This window comes from Schistocerca piceifrons, unplaced genomic scaffold (genome assembly GCF_021461385.2).
Source record: "Schistocerca piceifrons isolate TAMUIC-IGC-003096 unplaced genomic scaffold, iqSchPice1.1 HiC_scaffold_1880, whole genome shotgun sequence".
Lineage (NCBI taxonomy): Eukaryota > Metazoa > Arthropoda > Insecta > Orthoptera > Acrididae > Schistocerca > Schistocerca piceifrons.
The window spans coordinates 531,455-552,471 of NW_025727768.1; the positions used below are offsets into that span (position 1 = coordinate 531,455).

Here is a 21,017-nt window from a genome sequence, read left to right on the forward strand (position 1 = left end):
AGTTCCATACCCACAAACAAACAAATCCATTCCTATAAACGAAAATAAGACACTAAAAATTTTTCTACAATAACAAACTAATACTCCAAATTACCTCAATATCATTACGAATAATTATTTTAATGTACAATGATAGCGCTTATCCGGGACACAGAACTGTTTTATTATCTATGCCTCGAAGTGAAGACATTACTATCTCTGACTAATGCATGACGATTGACGTTATTGGTCAAAGCCGACAGATTATATTCCCTGCTTCACTAAACCAGAAGCGCTACGCTTGTGACCGGCTTGACGATAATTTACGTCTTGTAAGCGTGTGTGGTCGGATGTGCTCGATAAAATTCAAAACAAAATTGTGATACTTAAATGTCTACTGGCAATTTATAGTTACGGCAGTTACATGAATTGGTAAGAATCGTGAATGATTTGTCATAACACACTAGTTTGTGTTAAAATGTTCAGTTTACTTGGTGTATGTGGTAATGAAGATTCTAGTGCCTCTTCTTATGTCAACAGTTCCTGTGAACACGACCCTATTCCAGGAAGTGAACATTGGTGAACGTTAATTATTAGCCCATTTGTCGCTTCCTCGTGTTGCCGGGAAGGAAGACCCACTGGTTGATTTCGCTCCTGTTTATAAGGTGAGAACGCGTCCCTTTTCATTCGTTATTTTCTTCAACGTGTTTCCTAGCTCCCATCGAAAATGAGTTCCATCAGGGATGCAGAATGGACGAGATATATGAAACAAAAGCATGAGAAACGTAGAAACTGTCTGTATACAGTATTAACAGAAAGCTGACATAATATTTGAATGCTGTTCACACATATGACGTCAAAACTTAGTCGAGTAAATTAGAAAGTGACTAGTGCCTATATACCAGTACTGTGAGCAAATCAGCAAATTCCTTAAGCTTATCAAGTAGTTCACTGCATATTTCATATTGCTAGTTTAATATTTGCGTGACAACACAGGAAGATAATCGTTGGCTTACAAATTTAGTTATCAAGTCACAATTTTGCAGTAGGGCAATTCCATAGTTACGGGTGTTACATGTACACACCTTAAAATTAGGAAAAATAATGTAAGGAATAATATTTATTGAATTTAATACTGAAAACTTTTAAGGCTTACATTATATTTCATGTGACAAATGTTGATACTGGAATTGTTTTATTATTCTCCTGGTTATTAATCAAAAAAGTAGTGTTACGGGTGTTACCAAAAGTAGACCTGGCCCCTGTTATGAGTTAGGGAACTCTCTAATTTCTGCAAACTTGATGAAGCTTTTATTCTTGTAAAACAACTGTTAAGAGGTATTGCCCCAAATTTTATTTTGAAATATAAATTTTTATTTTTTTGGACATCATAACTCAGTATATATATATTTTTTTCTGTTACGGGTGTTACATTAAATGTTACGGGTGTTACATAGATGCATCAGATTTGATTCTTGAGGAATAAATCTACCTCTTACAATTGCATCAAAGTAAAAGAAGTACTGTAGTTTATTTGGAATAAAAGTATGTACTTAAGAAAACATATTTGAAGGATAAAGCTATTTATCACACAAAAAATTTTGTTACAATTTTATAGTACAACTAGGCCAAGATATCATTGCTTACATTAACCTAATTTTGTAGGCCTAATAAATTTATGACAAAAATGTTTTCTTATTATTGATAGGTTTAAAAACTTCATTTAATAACCTTTTTCAGCAACATCCAACTCAAAATTGAACTCAAAGTACGAACGGTTACCTTGTTGTTTGATTTCTGGTGTTACCTTAGATAGTACTTGACTGAATTTCACAAAACAAACATCAGTTTCATCTAGTTTAAAAAGTGTTTTACTTTTTCCTACTGACTTCAGAAAGATTATTTTCACATCCTCCTCTTCATCAACCTCACTCTGGCAGATTCCCAAGTATCAGTACTGACTTTTGGATAGGGTTGGCTTCTTTTTATCACTTGCAATGTCAACCAAGACAAATAACCCAAATTTTAAATCAGACTTTTCAATTTTATTAGTTAGGCTCAACTCACAAGCACTTCCAATATTGTCTTGTGATTCAGATAGTGAAGCAGTCTCCTGATCAGAATCATCAGAACTGCACACTTCATAGAAGTTTATGCATCTTTTTGCATGTAATGTTTTAACTTTGGCGTCGTCAGAAATAATGACACCCTTGTCATTAATGACTCTGCTGTTTTTGAAACCAGCAAATCAGTTGTGTTATAAGGCCAAAAGTGATGTCAGCCCTGGATTTGAAGAATCGCTTGTAAATTTTTCCACCTTTCATCCAAAATAGGAATGTTATGCTCCTATCTTATCAACCCATAGTACCTTAAATTTAGAAAAATTCTTCAGAGTGTAGTCATAAAACTCAATTGTGTTGTTAATAATAATTTTCCTAGATCTAACAGCATGTCCACATGCTCCTCTTCAGCACACCTCCAATGCCATCCATGGCGCCTTTACCATGTGAACTGGCAAAAAAATTCCACTAGACTGTCAATCCAAAGTCTCTCTCAAAATAACATAGATTGGACAAAGTATATTTATTTTTGAACTGCCCAGCACAGTACATTGTTAAACATAGGCTCTTATGAATGACTAGAATTTGCCTCAATAAGCAGTTTACTGGGCCTATGTAAAATTTAAAACTGAGGTTATAAATATTGTTCTTGGAAAAGTTAGAATGGAAAACATAAACTATATGTAAAGAATTTTGGGCTTAATTAACTTTTTAGGAGAACATCAGTTGAGTCAGGTTAATGCTCTAATTAACTTTTATAATGTAGGGTAGTGCTTAAAAAATGTATGCAGAGGAATAAAAATTTTAGTTTTCATGCTGAAAACTGTTTTCATATGTAATAAACATAGTTAAAAACTTTTTTCATTCATAATAATACCCTTTGGTTATAATTTAAATGTAGGGCCTAGGCCTACTAAAGATGAAGGTGGCATTAAACCTTCCAATTCAAATTAAGGGTGTTATGCATGTGTTAAGTAACACCCGAAACGAAAATTAGTAACACCCGTAACAGCTCTAAGAGTGTTAAATAAGATTTCAAAATGCCATGTAATGGTATGATATTGTAAAACATGTGCATAACCTCACTTTTACAGAAAGATATTGTACAGAACAAATTTACTAGATTACAAATTAAACTTTTGTATCATTTTTGTTACGGGTGTTACAAGCTGCATATATGTTATAAAACTAACAAAATAAAGAAATGCAATTAGCTTACTTCAACAAAACTAATTATTATGGGCTATAACAATGTTGACTTCAATATTCTTTGCAACAATAGAACAATCAGCCATAGATAACACAACTAATACTCATCTGGAAATAGCATAAAGCATACCTCTGTGGTGCCATAGAGTAGTGCACTTTAAACACTTAGTGAAGGTAGAAATTTATTTTTTTCATATTCATGATTATTTTGCAATGAACAAATGTACTTTTAACTTGGCATTTTTAAGGTTATATTTGTAATATTGTCATTTTAATTTTTTTGTCACAAAGTCTCTTTAACATGGAATGACCCAGTACATTATTACCAACACTCCGATGAAATATGTGAAAGCAGTAGTTGGACTTGCGTATTCTATCAGGACGGGCAGTATCATCTTGGTACATAACTTCAAAGAGTTTGTATTCGTCATACATCCGTTTGACTTAAAATTAGTTGAGAAATTAACAAGAATGTTTCTTAGTTATGCAAAGTTCATACACATTTTCCTGTTTCCAGTCACTTTCTGTTGCTAGAGAAAAGTGACAAGTGTCGTGAAAACCTCAGGTTTCTGGTCATTTGGAAATATCTAAATACCATGGCTTTTTGTCGTTGCTAGAAGACATTCTTTGAAACGGTGTATTGTCTCAGCATTGACACTCGCCAGTAAGGTGGAGCTCTTTGTCACTAGTATACACAGGTGCATGGCAGAGGGTACCTCCTACCTTACCAGGTATCAGGCCTTCTTCCTATTCCAGTTGTGATTGTGGGAAGAATGCCTGTTTAAACACCTCTGTATGCACTGTAATTGATGGGCTTCTCTCTTTGCTGTCCCTAAACAAGCTGATGCAGTTTGTGCTCTAGTACATTTCTCATATTCTGATAACTGGTTGTTAACTAAGCTTGCGTGTGCCTAATTCTTTATTTCCTCTACAAATCCACCTGCCTCGAGTGTATTGTGAAATGGTCCACTGTGGAAAAGGTAGCTAAAAATAATTAACATAACCCAACATTATGGTGAACATTCTTTGTTTTATTTATTGGTGGATTATTGTTGCAAGGGTGTTGTACATGTACAGCAGTGCAATTTAAGAACAACATCGTATAGGTTAGAGAGGCAGTTACATTCTTACTGGTCTAGTTTCACAAGGATGGGGCAGGTGACTGGCCTTAGCCTAATAGTAGGAAAAATCCTTAAATTGACTTGGAGGTAATTTAGGGAAATGACACAAACCTAAATCTGGATGGTCAGATGGAGGTGGGAACCTCCACCCACGCAAATGCAGGGGTCAGTCCACTTAAAACAGCAAGACCTCATTTGGTTCACCCCTAGTGTGCAGGGGTTTGTTTGCTAAGAAGTAAAAGGCTGGTGCTTCACTGTTCAGTCATACCTCACTACCAGTCCATCTTCACATTATGCACAAGTCTTCATAATGTAGTGATACTACACATTATCAACTGACATCTCAACTGCTGCGACATTATTTGGTTTCCATTTTGTGAACTGCAGCTTTCCATTTGCTACTTTGAAGAACAAGGGGAGGGGGGGGGGGGGAGGTGGCTCACCATCCATCTGTAATGAGGGATATGTTGGGCTTAGAGATGGTAAAGTGTTAAGGTAGAAGAAACAGCCCTTCACATTTATCTGAGTTTCGATTAGTAGTAGACAGTAGGACCATTCTCTGTGGCGTGGATGTGAAAGTCTAATGCCTTACGATGTGGCAAAATTGTAGGTTAGCAGGTCCTCAACACAGCTTTGTTCTAGTGGAAGAGTAAACTATGAAGTGATTGTTGGTGTTCTGAGACCAGTTTTCAATATTTTTTGCAAAGGAAAATGTTATGTCAACTGAAGAATGGTGCAAAACTTATTAGCTTTGTCCATTGATGTCATATTTAACTCATAGATGACATTTTATTTTTGAGTCATAGAGCAGAGCATACATATCTGCAAATGTCACAGCTCAATGGCTGTTGGAAAGTGAACTTCTTATAAATCTAAAGACTATGTATGCAGTGTTTAAAAACAAGCAGGCTGTAGACGTGGATTTAGAGGTTGATGGAACAAGGCTGGAAGAATTAGAATCTATTACATTCTTAGGTATTGTTGTGGATAATGAACTGAAATGGGGGAAAAAAACATATTAATAATGTCTGTAAGAAACTGAGCTCTGTCATATTCTTAATGATGCAGCCATCACAGTATTAAGACAACCTTCTGTGTACAGTGTATCATGGACTTTTCAAACCATACTTACTGTATGGAGTGACTGGGGGGGGGACTCAAACAAGAGACAAAACGAGTGTTCACATTACAAAAAAAAGCAATTAGGACCATTTTAAGTAGAAAGACCTAACTGCTTCAAGAAGTTAGGTATCTTAACTTCATCATTGTATATATACAAAACAATAATGCACATGACAAAAGGTAGTGAGGACTGGATTACAAATGCTAGTGTGCACACCCACAATACAAGAAGGAAGAATGAAGTACGGAGCATACCCCACCGACTGGCAATGCTAGAACAGGACCCCAGTACTCTGGTATCAGTCTACTAAGAAGTCTGTCTAAAAAGTGCAACGTAGTGTACTTGACAACTTTCCGAAGAAACTTACTCTCACATTGAAAAAGTTTGTTATTCATTATCAATTATGTAATAAAAGCTAAAGGGGTAGAAAAATAAGTGATAATGAATGTTACTACTTTGACACGTCCTGTATTACATGTACATTTACTGTACACAATGTAATCTTACAGGATCAGATAAAATTCAGTTAAATTCAATAGTAAATTGCATAGCTTGGGAAACGAAGTGTCAAGTTCTAAATTTGAATGAATGAATGTACCCTTAAAAGAAAGAAAGAATGTGTGTGTGTGTGTGTGTGTGTGTGTGTGTGTGTGTGTGTGTGTGTGTGTGTGTGTTTCATTTGTTGTTTTAAGGAATTTGTGTACCATTTACTTTACTGCAGTGCTGTAATAAATAAGACACTTACGTCAGGTTTGTCATTCTTTTTGCTGGGGGTAACACTAATATCGTATTTTTCAGTTGATCTGTATAGGATACCAGTGTTAAGTGTCATTTTCTGCCCATCAGTTAATATTCATGTGACCGGAAATGAGATACTGTGTTTGTGGTTTCCTCCACAATAGGTAATGTCATCTGACCTACAGGATACCAATGGAAGAGTTATAGTTTTCTTCGCAATACTTAATTCGTAGATGAACTGAAGTACACGATACCAGTGTTAGGTATGTTCTTCTTTTGGCTGTTGGTAATACCAGTGTTTGGCTGCTTGCTTACTTTTTCCTTCGTGGCTAACACTGGTATTTTCTTCCTCAGTTGAACAACAAGATATCAGTGATTAGATTAGATTGGTACTTGTTCCATAGATCATGAATACGACACTTCGTAATGATGTGGAACGTATCAGATTAATAAAAGGTGTCAATACAAGATATTACATTACACAAAATATTACATGACACTTAATCTTTTTATTTATTTATTTTTTGTGGCTGTTGGGGAAATTACCCACTTACTATATCCAAAATTCATCTACTGAGTAGGAGTTGCCATTAAGAAATTCTTATTTCCTTTTACTTGCTATATGGCTATCTGTCAGACCTAAGATGCAAAGACTTTTGTGGCAGCATAATTTACCCCCTTCTGAGCCAAAGTTAGACTTAACCTTGAGTAGTGAAGATCATCCTTTCTCCTGGTGTTGTAGCCATGTACACTGCTATTACTTTTGAATTCGTTCGGATTGTTAATAACAAATTTCATAAGTGAATATATATATATATATGTATATATATATGTATATGTATATGTGTATATATATATATATGTATGTATATATATATATATATTACAAAAAGCGTGTAATGAGAATAATTGCTAGAGCTCATCCGAGATCATCCTGCAGACACTTATTTAAAGAGCTACAGATCTTCACTGTGGCCTCACTATATATATATATATATATATATATATATATATATATATATATATATATATATATAATGGAAGGAAACATTCCACGTGGGAAAAATTATATATAAATACAAAGATGAGGTGACTTACCGAACAAAAACGCTGGCAGGTCGATAGACACACAAACAAACACAAACATACACACAAAATTCAAGCTTTCGCAACAAATTGTTGCCTCATCAGGAAAGAGGGAAGGAGAGGGGAAGACGAAAGGAAGTGGGTTTTAAAGGAGAGGGTAAGGAGTCATTCCAATCCCGGGAGCGGAAAGACTTACCTTAGGGGGAAAAAAGGACAGGTATACACTCGCACACACACACACATATCCATCCGCACATACACAGACACAAGCAGACATATTTCACAAGTAGTTGAATTCAAACGTTTCAGCAGATCTCCCATGTGTTTTTTCCAGTTCAACCCCTCATCAATGCATACACCTAGAAATTTAGAATATTCTGCCTTGGCTACCAATTTCTGATCGAAGTCTGGAGTTATTAATTGTGTCATTCCATTTACTGTGTGGAACTGTATGTATTGTGTTTTGTCAAAGTTTAATGAGAGCCCATTTGCAGAGAACCACTTAATGATTTTCTGAGAAACATCATTTACAATTTCACCAGTTAATTCTTGTCTGTTGGGTGTGATAACTAGAGTTTATCATCGGCAAAAAGTTCCAGCTTTGCATCTTCGTGAATATAGAATGGCAAGTCATTAATGTATATTAAGAACAGAAGACTCTTTAAAAATATCATCATTCCCATCTGTTAATTTTAAGGTAAGGTATAGAAGACTGGTAATAATTGTCATGGTCCAGTCTTTCATACCACCTAACAGTGATTGGCTCCAGGGTCTTATTTATGGTTTGAGTTCAAAACATATGTGACCAAAATTAATTACATTAAGAATTCCTATTGGAATTTTATGCTTGTGAATTTGGGTTCCAATGTCTGGTGTGGTCAGTAACTGGAGCACCTTCTTCCAGGAATGAGAACCAGTAGAAATTACAGGCGCAAATAAAGGGCAAAAGCTATAGAACCTGTCCAGGCAGGCAACTTAATGCCAAGGGTTGGTTTACAGAAATGTCAGATTCCACCCATCTGCTTTGACCAATGACGTCACCTATATGGCGGAAATGACCATTCAGGGCAACTCCCATATCGCGACCATGACGTCATTACATAAAAATGACAACAAACACAAAAATAGATCAAAAAACCATCAAATACATATTCCTCCAAAAGTATAATGAAACTAACAGGACAAGTGAGGGAACTTGGGGGTATTTGGGTGGGGGCAAACTAAAAATAAACACACGCTGCTAAACTGAACGACAAAAACAGTAAAATAAAACAACCACAACCTTCCCAAAATCAACTAAAAACACTGGAATCAAACACTTCCCTTGACCTATATAGGTCAACAGCAACTACTGACACAACATAAGTCTCAACTTTCACCACCACCACACTTAATCCTACAAAAAAAAAAAAAAACTTAGAAAATTAAAATTGACCAATTCTCTCGACCTGTTATCCCTAAGACATCTCCACATATAGCTGTCCCTTAGCCGAGACACCAGAACTTTAGTAAGCCCGATTTCTTCACGAGAAACTGAACACTTCACAACTTCAGCCAACAGGCCGAATAGCTGAAGAAGTTTTATTAGAGACAATTCACTGTCCCCCATCATCGACGACAACCTAAACTGTTCACCTTGTCAGTCATATCAACACCTAGCAAAGACATAAACAAAGCGATTTACAAAAATTCACACACGACTAACAAAACTACAATAACATTGACATAACAAAACCAAAATTGTTCACTCACTGAAAAATATTCCGCTGAAAGCACAGTCACAACCGATACCACACATATGCAATGCTACCATGCAAATGAACCCCATATGCCGCATAACACGCTAACCGTAAACACACCACCAGAGAGAACCATCGACCACAACAATGCGCTGCCTATAAACACACACACTGAACCAAAAGCATGACCTAATACACAACACATAAACACACCACCAGAGAGCATCACCAATCATATCAAAACGAAACACATGCAAGCACGCCACTCTCACAAACTAAACTCTGCGCCATCGTCTTTGTCACGGGTCAAAGCTGACAGGTGGAATCGGACGCTTCGGTTAACCCCCAAGGGTGACAGTGCCTTACAAAGTGGCAAAAGTACCAAATCACGAAGCATCAGTCCTTATGTTGAACTGACTGGGGATCAAGAGAAATTGGTGTCAAGTGGCTTCTATAAACAGCAATAGTGCGCTACCTGGTAAGAAAATAAATGTTCTTTGGGCAGTTTCAGCAGATAAGGAAAGGGAACACACAAAATCTGTCATCACTGTTTGAGATGGTTTATTTAAATCAGGACCAGTTTTGTACGTATGCTGATCTTCAAATGACTGTACATTCAGTTTCATGTTGTGACGTTCGATTAGAGTTAATTGTTCACTGTTAGATGGAATATCCGTATCACAATTGAGCATTTCTCACCAAAGTATTCACTTGCACCGCCATATTCAGATTTCCACACATTAATGCCACTAAAAATGTTGTTACCTGCAGACGAGACATAAACTCACACATTCAAAATGTGTACTACATTTGAAAACAGAATTTATAACCTATAAGGTATGATTACTTAAAGATAGGCGTAAGACTGAAAATGGCTGCGATCTAAATAACCCACCTTTGATTGTGGCTGGTAGCAGATTTTATTCAACATGAGCTGTGCCCAGCATGCGTTGCGATGGCTCTTTTTCTTTTGGAGTATGTACACACATGTGAAGCACACACATTTGCATGTGCAAAATAATGAAAGATGAGGATTCTTTGTGCAGTAATTAAATTTGAAGTTTGTTGGTATACTTTTGAACACAGAGCATTTTTGTCTTTGTCTTTCGCAATAACAATTTTTTTGGCAGACACTTTTGAGCGTGCGACATATAATTGACTCCAGAATGAGATCTTCACTCTGCAGCGGAGTGTGCGCTGATATGAAACTTCCTGGCAGATTAAAACTGTGTGCCCAACCGAGACTCGAACTCGGGACCTTTGCCTTTGCCCGCGAAAGGCAAAGGTCCCGAGTTAGTCTCGGTCGGGCACACAGTTTTAATCTGCCAGGAAGTTTCATATAATTGACTGTTCGAAAAGCCTACATGTACCTAAAACGACTGACTTGGGATTCAATGGTCATTACGAATGCAAGATGAATAGGGAGCTCCAGTCTTTTGAAATCAAATGGCACGCTTCCTTTTTGACTTGCCATTCAGAATTGTTGCTTTGATGACATTTGGGATTGGTATTTTGACAATGAGCCTGGTTCCACTAGACAACTGTCATTTCTTCTCTCTCCAAAACCCTCGGTGAAGGTTCGCTAGGGGTATTGTTACTGCCACAATTTTTCCAGGCAGCAAGCAATAAAATTACCAATCTCGATAGATGGTCCTTCAGGTGCTAGAGATAAATCAGAGGTAGGCAACAAGAACCTCGTAATTCTGTTTCATTAAATTTTACAGATGATGTGAAGAGGTTCTTAAAAAAATAATATTAAGTGAAATCAAACAATGGAAATTCCAGGTAGGAATATAAAGTCTCGGAAGAGAGATTGCTACTTACCATAATAACACACTAAGTTGCAGACAGGCACATTTAAGGGGAGGTATAATGGGAAAAAAAAAATTGTTCCCACATTTTCAGATTTTTATCTCTTTATAAAATTTGCAATTTTCTGAATAAAATGATTTGTGTATCACTTATAAACTCACGTGGGAAGTATTTTATTTTCTAAATATAATGTACACTAGTTAAAATTTGTATGTGTATTACTTAAAGATGTAACAAAATCGGTAATTTTTTTTATATGGAAGGCTATGGATTGCTGTTATAAAGGTCATGTCCAGAAGAGGATGGGCCTATCTGTGCTTCAACTACATTACGAGGTTTGTCTGGAAAATACGTATAAAAGTTCAAGAATGTCTTTGTTAAAAGTTGCAGTCACCACCAGGTGGGACTACTGCTGTAATCAATCCCATCAACGCTCAGTCCGAGTCGGAGCACTCTGCGTGTGCGGCAGCTTGTTGTGACAGTCACCCTTTTTCACCTGCCGTCGGCCTGGAGCTCTCTCTGAGGAACAGCACGTCAACATCAAGTTTCTTGCAAAGCTAGGCAAGAATGGCTGTGAGATTTTTGAGTGTCTGAAACAAGTTTACGGAGACAAGTCTCCGAAGGAACCGACCGTGAACAACTGGTTAAAAAGGTTCCGGGATGGCCGAGAAGTAGTGAACGGTGGTCCTCGCCCGGGACGCCCGTAGACATCGAGTTCCGATGCAAATGTTGAACGAATTCGGGCTCGTGTTCTTAAAGACCGTAGATTGACAGTCAGAATGATTGCTGACGAGCTGTCAATCCCCAAAACAATCGTTCACGAAATCCTGGCACAAAAACTTGAAATGAAGAAATTGTGTGCGAAAATCATACCGAAGCTCTTGATGCCAGAACAGAAAGCGAAGAGGGTCGAGTGCTGTGAGGATTGGTTGGAAGCAGAGGAACGAGGGGACTTCCTCGACTGAGTCATCACTGGAGACGAGTCCTGATTTTACGAATTCGATGTGGAGCTCAAATCTCAAAGCGAGGAATGGAAACTAGCTGGAGAACCGAGAGCAAAAAAGTTGCGAAAATCGAGGTCCAATGTGAGGACTATGTTGATTGTTTTCTTTGATTCTAGGGACATTGTTTACAAGGAATGTGTCCCTCCCGGCCAGAGAGTGAAGGGACATTTTTACGTCAAAGTTATGACACGTCTCAGAGCTCGTGTGGCTGGAGTTCGACCGGAGTTGGCAAAAGGGGGCAGATGGATCCTTCATCACGACAATGCGCCCGCTCACACGTTGCTCATTGTGCGCGAGTTTTGGCCCGAAGCTCAATCACCGTGACAGACCACCCACCTTATTCACCCGATTTAGCCTCGTGTGACTTCTTCACGTTCCCGAAATGCAATATGGTGCTTCGGGGGTGGCACTTGGGAAATGTGGAAGCCACCGAGCCGGAAGCGACACGGCAACCGAACGACAACACAACTGAAGACTTTCAGCAATGTTATCAACAGTGGAAACGCCGTTGGCAGAAGTGTATCGCTCTCAGGGTGGGCACTTCGAAGGAGACCATATTGTAATACCTGAATAATTGTAAAATAGTTATTATTCAACTTTTATACGTATTTTCCGGACAAACCTCGTACATGGCGAGTACCACCACAGCCTGCAAGACGGGAAGCCACAGAGAACGCCAGTTAACGTGAGACGAAACAGAATGTCGAGGTTTGGAGTCTTTCTCAAACTATTGAGTAAAACAGATTGATTCTCTCTCGTCTAATCACCTCATTCGGCAGGTTCGTAATGAAGTAACGTCTGTCATTTTGTTAAAAACCAGAGTTGTGATGTTTTCATATTAAGTAAACTATTGCAAAAAATTGAATAGTTTGGATGGGAAAACAAGGATTGCTATGAATTTGCGTTTTGTTTGTGTTGCATACTTTCTGCAAACGAAACGCAGCTAATGTATTGAACTAGTCTTTAAACTTGGGAGGAGATCTCGGCAAAATGGATTGTATGAAATGGACTTGGTTCAGATCGTGCCACAACATCTCACCTGTATCTTACAAACGGTTTGGGATATAGAAACAAAATTTTGGCAAAGGATAGCATGCAAAGAGAAGAGTATTTTTCCATATAGTTAAAATGCAAAACTTCCTTATCTTCATGATGTTTAAATAACTACAGATTTTTCAATAAAATAATATAAATTTTTAAGGGATGTTGGTAGGTGGGGACAAGTGAATTGTTGTGGGGTTTTGCAACAACGTAAATAAAGAAATTAAATGTTTCATGATGGACTGTTGTAAGCTCTGCTGTGTTTTGGTAAAAGGAGCAAAAGAAGTTAGGTACTGTCAAAACCAGCTGTCATATTTTCCCTGCCATGACAGTACAAAAAACAAGATGTGTTGACACCATCTTAGAAGACGAGTCATTGAGGATTGTGCCTTATCTGGTACATTACATCAGTGGCAGACAAGGGGAGGGGGCTGCAAGTGGAGGGGGGCTGGGTTGTCTGTCTGTGGATGGAGGAGAGGGGGTGTCCTGATATTTTTTCTGAAAGCAGGTTGATTTTATTCAGAATTCTAGTACACCCTATTATTCCCCACTTGCTCAGCTGCAAAACACTATTATTCAACACGATCTCCATTCAGTGTGACAACCTCGTGTCACCTTACTGGAAGGGCCTATAAGCCCGCACGGTACAACTCTACTTGTCGACATCGGAGCCATTGCCTCGCTACATCCGTGTACCGCTTCCCGTGAAGTGCGTCCCCAATCGGACCAAACAGACGGAAGTCGGAAGGTGAGAGATACGGACTGTAGGGCGGGTGAGGAAGAACAGTCGAATGAAGTTTTGAGAGTTTCTCTCAGGTGCGTGGGCTTGTGTGAGGCCTCGTGTTGTCACGGAGATGGAAACAGTCCGTTACAGATGCCATTTTGAAGGCTATGTGTAGTGCTGCCAGCTATTGGAACTTCATGAAAATATAGGGGCTGAAATTCCGTGATGTCCTTCCCCAAATTCTGAATTCTTTTCAACCGATATTGACTGAGAAAAAGTGTTGCATTACTTATTGAACACCCCTTGTATGAGTGGAACAGGAAAGGAAATGATTATTAGTGGTACGAGGTAAGCTCTGTCATACGTCATACCGTGTCTTGTGGCGTATGTATGTAAATGTAGATAATGAGCTGGATGCAGCTATTCTGCAGGAAACATTTTGATGACTGTACCATCTACACAGCTTTACTGTAATTACAGTTAAGCCAGTATAGAAGACACGATTGTGGAAGTTGTGGAACCCATCTTAGCTTTTTATTTATGTTGGGAAAGACTGCAGAGGATATGTGAAAATATATTCAACAACACCTGGGAAAAGATGGTCTGGATATTGCAGTGAATGGATGAAGGTTAACATGATGCCATGTCTGTCTGATGTACATGGAGAAGTGAAACAAACAATTCAGAAAAGTCAATCCACAAGCTGTGTTCAGTCTGTGTCAATTGTTTCTTAAATCTCTGTGGAGTTCGTGCATTCGCGTCTATTCCTGTTTTGGAACTGTAGAGAATTTCATTCTTTTTGTCATCTACTTATAGATTCGAATTACTTGTAAGGGAAAAAAAAATAGGGGACAGTTTGAAATAATTGCCTGGTATTTGCTGGAGTGCTCAATACTATTGTCAGTCATAACAGGAAATGTGAAAATAATTGTAAGCCCTTTGGAAGGTATGAAAGATCCATCTATGGCAAACCTTAATAGATGTCAGAGTTTGCTCTTTCCAGCTGCATGTGATATTTATCTTTATGACCTACATCAACTTTAGATGCACAGCACTGGAGGAAGTAAATTTAGTCCGACAATATGTGCAGTACCCAAAAATGACTTTGGATTAAAGACTTGTCAAATTTAAAACCCCGATTGAGTTTTTAGTGATGGAAAGAACTGTTACAGACAATGCTGTTAACTTTCAAAAAATTACTTGAGAATGTGCTTACAATGTTAATGTAATGAAAGTTAGATGATGTTATTTCTACTGAAGAAGACACCTGTAGTGACACTGAAACCCAGCCATTGCTTATTACAATAAACTTTATGTAACCAATTTGCTGTAAACATAATTTGTTGCAAGTTTATACACACTTGGTGCCGTCAGCCGTGTTTAAAATTGTAACAGTTCTGTCACTTTTTGCTTCAAAAAATGCAATGATATGGGCATTAACATTGACAAACAAGGAAGGGGGAAGGCAAATAAAAAAATACCATGCGAACTAGCATCATGATGCTACACGCAGGTCGACGATATAAAGTCAGTTTGTAGTAAAAATGTCTGTTACTGATAAATCGGATATATGCACAGTATGTGACAACCATTTTCTAAGCATTGCTGGTGATTTAAATAAAAATATATTTTTTGCAGGGAGTCGTATAATACTCTTGGCAAATGCCTTTCTGAGGTTGTTGTCTGAAATACTCAGTGATACAGACAAGGGGGAGATTTAGTCAATAATTAAATCACTGAAGACTAAGGACTCTCCTGGTTATCATGGAGTGCCTAGCAGACTATTAAAGTACTATGCTGCACATGTTAGCCCTGTACTTAGCCTTATTTGTAATTTTTCCTTTAGGAATCGTCAGTTTCCTGAACGATTAACGTACTCAGTAGTAAAGCCGCTTTATGAAAAGGGAGAAAGGAATAATGTAGAAAATTTTGAACCTATTTCTATGCCATCAGTGTTTGCTAAAGTTATTGAAAAGGCTGTGTATGTAAGGATAATAGGTCATTTTTTATCACACAGTTTGCCATCAAATGTATGGTTCGGCTTTAGAAGTCCTTTAACAACTGAAAATGCTATATTCTCTTTTCCCTGAGGTTTTGGATGGGTTAAACAAAAGGTTTCAGATGCTAGGCATATTTTTTGATTTAACAAAGGCATTTGACTGTGTTGATCACAAAATATTGCTCCAGAAGTTGGACCATTACGGAATAAGGGAGTAGCTCACAATTGGTTAACCTCTTACTTTAGCAACAGGCAGCAAAACGTCATTATTCACAATGTTGATAATGGCTGTGATGTGGGATCTGAGTGGGGTAGGGTCAAATGCGGTTTGCCCCAGGGATCAGTGTTGGGGCCACTCCTGTTACTTATGTAAATCATGTGCCCTTTAGTATTAAGGGTAACTAAAATATTTGTTTGCTGAGGACACTAGCTTGGTAGTAAGGGATGTTGTGTGCAACACTGTCTCAGTTTCAAATAGTGCAGTTCATGACATAAGTTCATGGCTTGTAGAAAATAAACTAATGCTAAATCACAGTAAGACTCAGTTTGTACAGTTTCTAACACAAAATTCAACAAATTCTGATGTTTTAATTTCACAGTATGGACATAAGATTAGTGAAACTGAACAGTTCAAATTTCTCTGAGTGTTCAGATAGATAGTAAACTTTTGTGGAAAGCCCACATTCAGGATCTTGTTCAAAGACTAAGGGGCTCCGGAACGCCCTATACTTGCAATGTTAAAATAACGCTTATAAATTACATCTTTCCTCAAAGTATTGGAGTAGGAAGTTGAACTTTTTACAGATTATTTATTGGAATATGGGCTACAACTTAGCACAGGGATTTTACAAAATTTTAGTTCAGTTATTAAAGATGATTTTTTTCAATTGTAATGAAAATTCACAACTTTTTTGCAATTTTTTATTTATATATTCAAAAATATACAGTTTTTTGGAAAAAGGCTGTGTCAAATTATGCAGAAGGTACTGTGTAATATTTACTGAAAGTTTGAAACAAATATGTTTGGAAGATCCTTAGAAAACATGTAATTAGTATGAGAAAATAAAAGTTTTGGGAATCGAGCGACAAAGATTGGATTAACTTTTTAGTGCATTCCAGGTCCATAGGACGGATTATCTTCATCCTCTGCAAACTCCTCCTCCAGCTTCCTCTTGTTCCTCCTCCTGTTTACTCTTGCTTGTATTTCTAGACTCTTTACAGCCCTGTCTGCAGCCCGAAGGTGTTCCTTGTCTAAAGCAAGCATCGCTCGTTGTTGTGTTCGTAGATTTTGCTACCATTTTCTTCAGTTGCAGTTACTGCAACACTGTTCCAAAAGGTGGTCATGTATGAACACTTATCACATTTCAGTTGTATTTCACTAGCAAGTCCTACGTGCTTTATTATCGAGAGTTCCAGACCAACTTCACTACAATGAATACATCTTACACAGTTTGAAAAAATTCCTTTGAGAACCGACATATCAAATATTTCATTCACATCCGATTCGCCCATAAAACATTCATAGTTTTCACTCATTGAACCAAGCTTCTTCTGTGAAGTATTTTCTTTCCGACTGACTGCTATGGGCAGGTGTACTTGAGAGGTTAGGTTCACTCACTTGGTTATCGTCTTTATTGTTTACAGTAATAACACATACCTTTGGCTTTCCAACATTTCTCCTTTCCTTAAAAGCCTTCAGAGGATTTCTAATAACTTTACTTTTACTCATTATTATACTTCAACAAAACAGAGACTCAAGAAACAGAATTAATTACGAATATTTTCGAGATAATGACAGAGTAAATAAACATGAAACAATCGACAATCACACCAGCGATATATATTGAACCATCACAGGTTAGCCACAACACATACTTTCTCACATCACTAAAATGTACCTGATGAACACGGACGTTAATAACAACACCATTTGACAGCAGTTTAACAGCGCCACAGTGGGTCACGCCCATGTAGAACACATTTCAAAAATTTAAAAATAGTTGTACTCTTCGGAATTGAATAAATTATATATCTATTAAAAGGTAATAGTCTGCAGATTCAGAAAACGCAAAAAAGTAAAAATTGAACTTTTCATGATTTTGAGCCTTTCCGGAGCCCCTTAATGTTTCCATTTTTACTATTGAAATGGTATCCAAAGTAAGTGAGCATTCAACGCGAAAATTAGTCTACTTTGCTTATTTTCATTCGCTTATGTCGTATGGTATTATATTTTGGAGTAACTCTTCCCATTCTTGTTAACAATGTTACCTTATTCCCAAGAATAAGCAGCTTTCACTCTGTTAATACTCGGCAAAAATAAAACCTGCATTTGCATTGGACTTCCTTAACTCTTGTGCGGAAATGTGTGCAGTATACTGCTGCACCCATTTTCAATAAGCTACCACAAGAATTCAAAAATCTTAGCAGTAATCCACGTGCGTTCAAGTCGAAACGTGAAGTTTCCTCATGCGTCACTCCTTCTATTCTGTTTAGGTTTTCCTTGAAAGCTTAAGCTGATTCTTGTTGTATTGTTGATTGCATTTACGTAAACTTACGGATTGACTTTTTTCGGTTTCAGAAACATTTTATTTTTATGTATTATTACTTTTGTTGTAATTTCATGTACTGATATGTTCCATGACCTTGGAGATTTGCTCCTCAATTTGGTCCTATGGAACTTGACTTGTAAATAAAAATAAATAAATGCTGGATTATCAATTCAGGAAGTTCGTCAATCATCGATTAAATGCATTGACAGAATTATAAAGAAAATGTTGCAATGCTATTTAACCATGAAAAAATGGCCAAACTGTTCCAAATGGTTGAAACTAAATTTATGCTTGAAGCTGCTGATGTTCTGGCTGTAGCACTGGAGTATTTGGTAGAAATGTAAGAGATTGATAAGGAGCATGTGCTGAAAGAAATAAAGAGATTTTAGGCATCTCTGTACAAATCGATAAGTGTGTGGAAGTTGCTCTTAGATTGATGGCCTAGGAAACCTTCAAATTTATAATTAGATGGGACTTCCATGAATCATTACTCTGTGTGTCACTTACAGTGCAATACTTCTGGATCATTTATCTCTGTCGCGTCATCCGAGAGCAGTTTCTCTGAAACTAATGATGAATCTAGAATGACTAGCCAGTCGAGCCATTTTATCAATTGAAAGGAGATGAATTTAAGTGACATAATTGAGAATGTTGTTAAAATGAAGGCACAAACATACGTACAACAGCAATATTTATAACAACTAGTGTCTTGTACTGTGGTTACCAAACTGTTACTGTAATTTTACAGGCTTTGTTTTCAGGCATCAAAATAAAAGGTAATTTTATTTTGTTGCTCTCTACCTGATAATTGCTGTGCTAAATGCTGATATACACTGCAAGTTTCGACCGATATCTTAAAGTATGTATATTACTGTTCAGGCCAGTTCAGTTCAATTACGGTTACATAAATATGTGGATGCTGGATACCACATTTGTATGGAAATGACATCTGTTGGACTCAAATGGTTTTCAGCTTGCAGGGATAGCTTGTATATTAGAGAAAGAAGAGAGAAGTGTGAAACAGTGCAGTGGGTCCAAAAAATGTTATTACGTGGTACAGAGGGGGATTTCTCACTCTACAAAGAGCCCGAGGAAGAGGAATCTGCATTTTATAAATATTTTAGAAAGTTGAAACACAATTTTTTGTTAAAACAGACTGTTGTGACCTGCCATCACACCCTGTGAGAAACAATTTGTTCAAGGTTAAGTTTAGTTACTGGTTCGGTGCAAATTTTTGTGCAATAGTGATATTGTCCTCAATACCTTTCCCTTCAAGATTTAGAAATTTTCTTTACATTGTGTCTTTGGCTTTTAATAGTTAAACTTCATTGCAGTGAACTAGTGAAACCACGTAAATGTTGACCACTGATGCTTCCAAAACTGTTTCACACACAGTCCAGAGCACTATTTTACAGTAAATAAGCCTGCCACAAATATGTATGTAAACAAGACTCTGATACATTAGTTGTTGTTATTGTGGTCTTCAGTCCTGAGACTGGTTTGATGCAGCTCTCCATGCTACCCTGTCCTGTGCAACCTTCATCTCACTTTACGTACTGCAACCTACATCCTACTGAATCTGCTTAGTGTATTCATCTCTTGGTCTCCCTCTACGATTTTTACCCTCCACGCTGCCCTCTGGTACTAAATTGGTGATCCCATGATGCCTCAGAACATGTAAACCAACCGATCCCTTCTTCTAGTCAAGTTGTGCCACAAACTCCTCTTCTCGCCAATTCTATTCAATACTTCATCATTAGTTATGTGATCTATCCATCTAATCCTCAGCATACTTCTGTGGCACCACATTTCGAAAGCTTCTATTCTCTTCTTGTCCAAACTATTTATCGTCCATGTTTCACTTCCATACATGGCTACACTCCATACAAATACTTTCAGAAACAACTTCCTGACATTTAAATCTATACTCAATGTTAACAAATTTCTCTTCTTCAGAAACGCTTTCCTTGCCATTGCCAGTCTACATTTTATATCCTCTTTACTTCGACTATCATCAGTTATTTTGCTCCCCAAATAGCAAAACTCCTTTACTACTTCAAGTGTCTCATTTCCTAATCTAATTATCTCGGCATAACCCGACTCAATTCGACTACTTTCCATTATCGTCATTTTGCTTTTGTTGATGTTTATCTTACATGCTGCTTTCAAGACACTGTCCATTCCGTTCAACTGCTCTTCCAAGTCCTTTGCTGTCTCTGACAGAATTACAATGTCATCGGCGAACCTGAAAGTTTTTATTTCTTCTCCATGGATTTTAATACCTACTACGAATTTTTGTTTCCTTTACTGCTTGCTCAATATACAGGTTGAATAACATTGGGAAGAGGCTACAACCCTGCCTCACTCCTTTCCCAACCACTGCTTCCCTTTCGTGCACCTCGACTCTCATAACTGCCATCTGGTTTCTGTACAAATTGTAAATAGCCTTTCGCTCCCTGTATGTTACCCCTGCCACCTTCAGAATTTGAAAGAGAGTATTCCAGACAACATTGTCAAAAGCTTCCTCTAAGTCTACAAATGCTAGAAACGTGGGTTTGCCTTTCCTTAATCTTTCTTCTAAGATAAGTCGTAGGGTCAGTATTGCCTCACGTGTTCCAATATTTCTACGGAATCCAAACTGATCTTCCCCGAGGTTGGCTTCTACCAGTTTTTCCATTCGTCTGTAAAGAATTCGCTTCAGTATTTTGCAGCTGTGACTTATTAAACTGATAGTTCGGTAATTTGCACATCTGTAGACACCTGCTTTCTTTGGGATTGGAATTATTATATTCTTCTAGAAGTCTGAGGTATACTACACACAAAATACTTTGCC

General features: G+C 37.5%; 1 long non-coding RNA gene across 1 annotated transcript in view; it reads left to right on the top strand.

The window, feature by feature from the left end:
- Nucleotides 1-212: 212 nt before the first annotated feature.
- Nucleotides 213-21,017, top strand: part of LOC124741176 — a 29,508-nt gene continuing 8,703 nt past the window's right edge. Inside the window, exons 1-2 of the long non-coding RNA XR_007009923.1 lie at nucleotides 213-411; nucleotides 520-644. This is a non-coding gene — a long non-coding RNA (uncharacterized LOC124741176). The remainder of the gene's footprint in view (nucleotides 412-519; nucleotides 645-21,017) is intronic.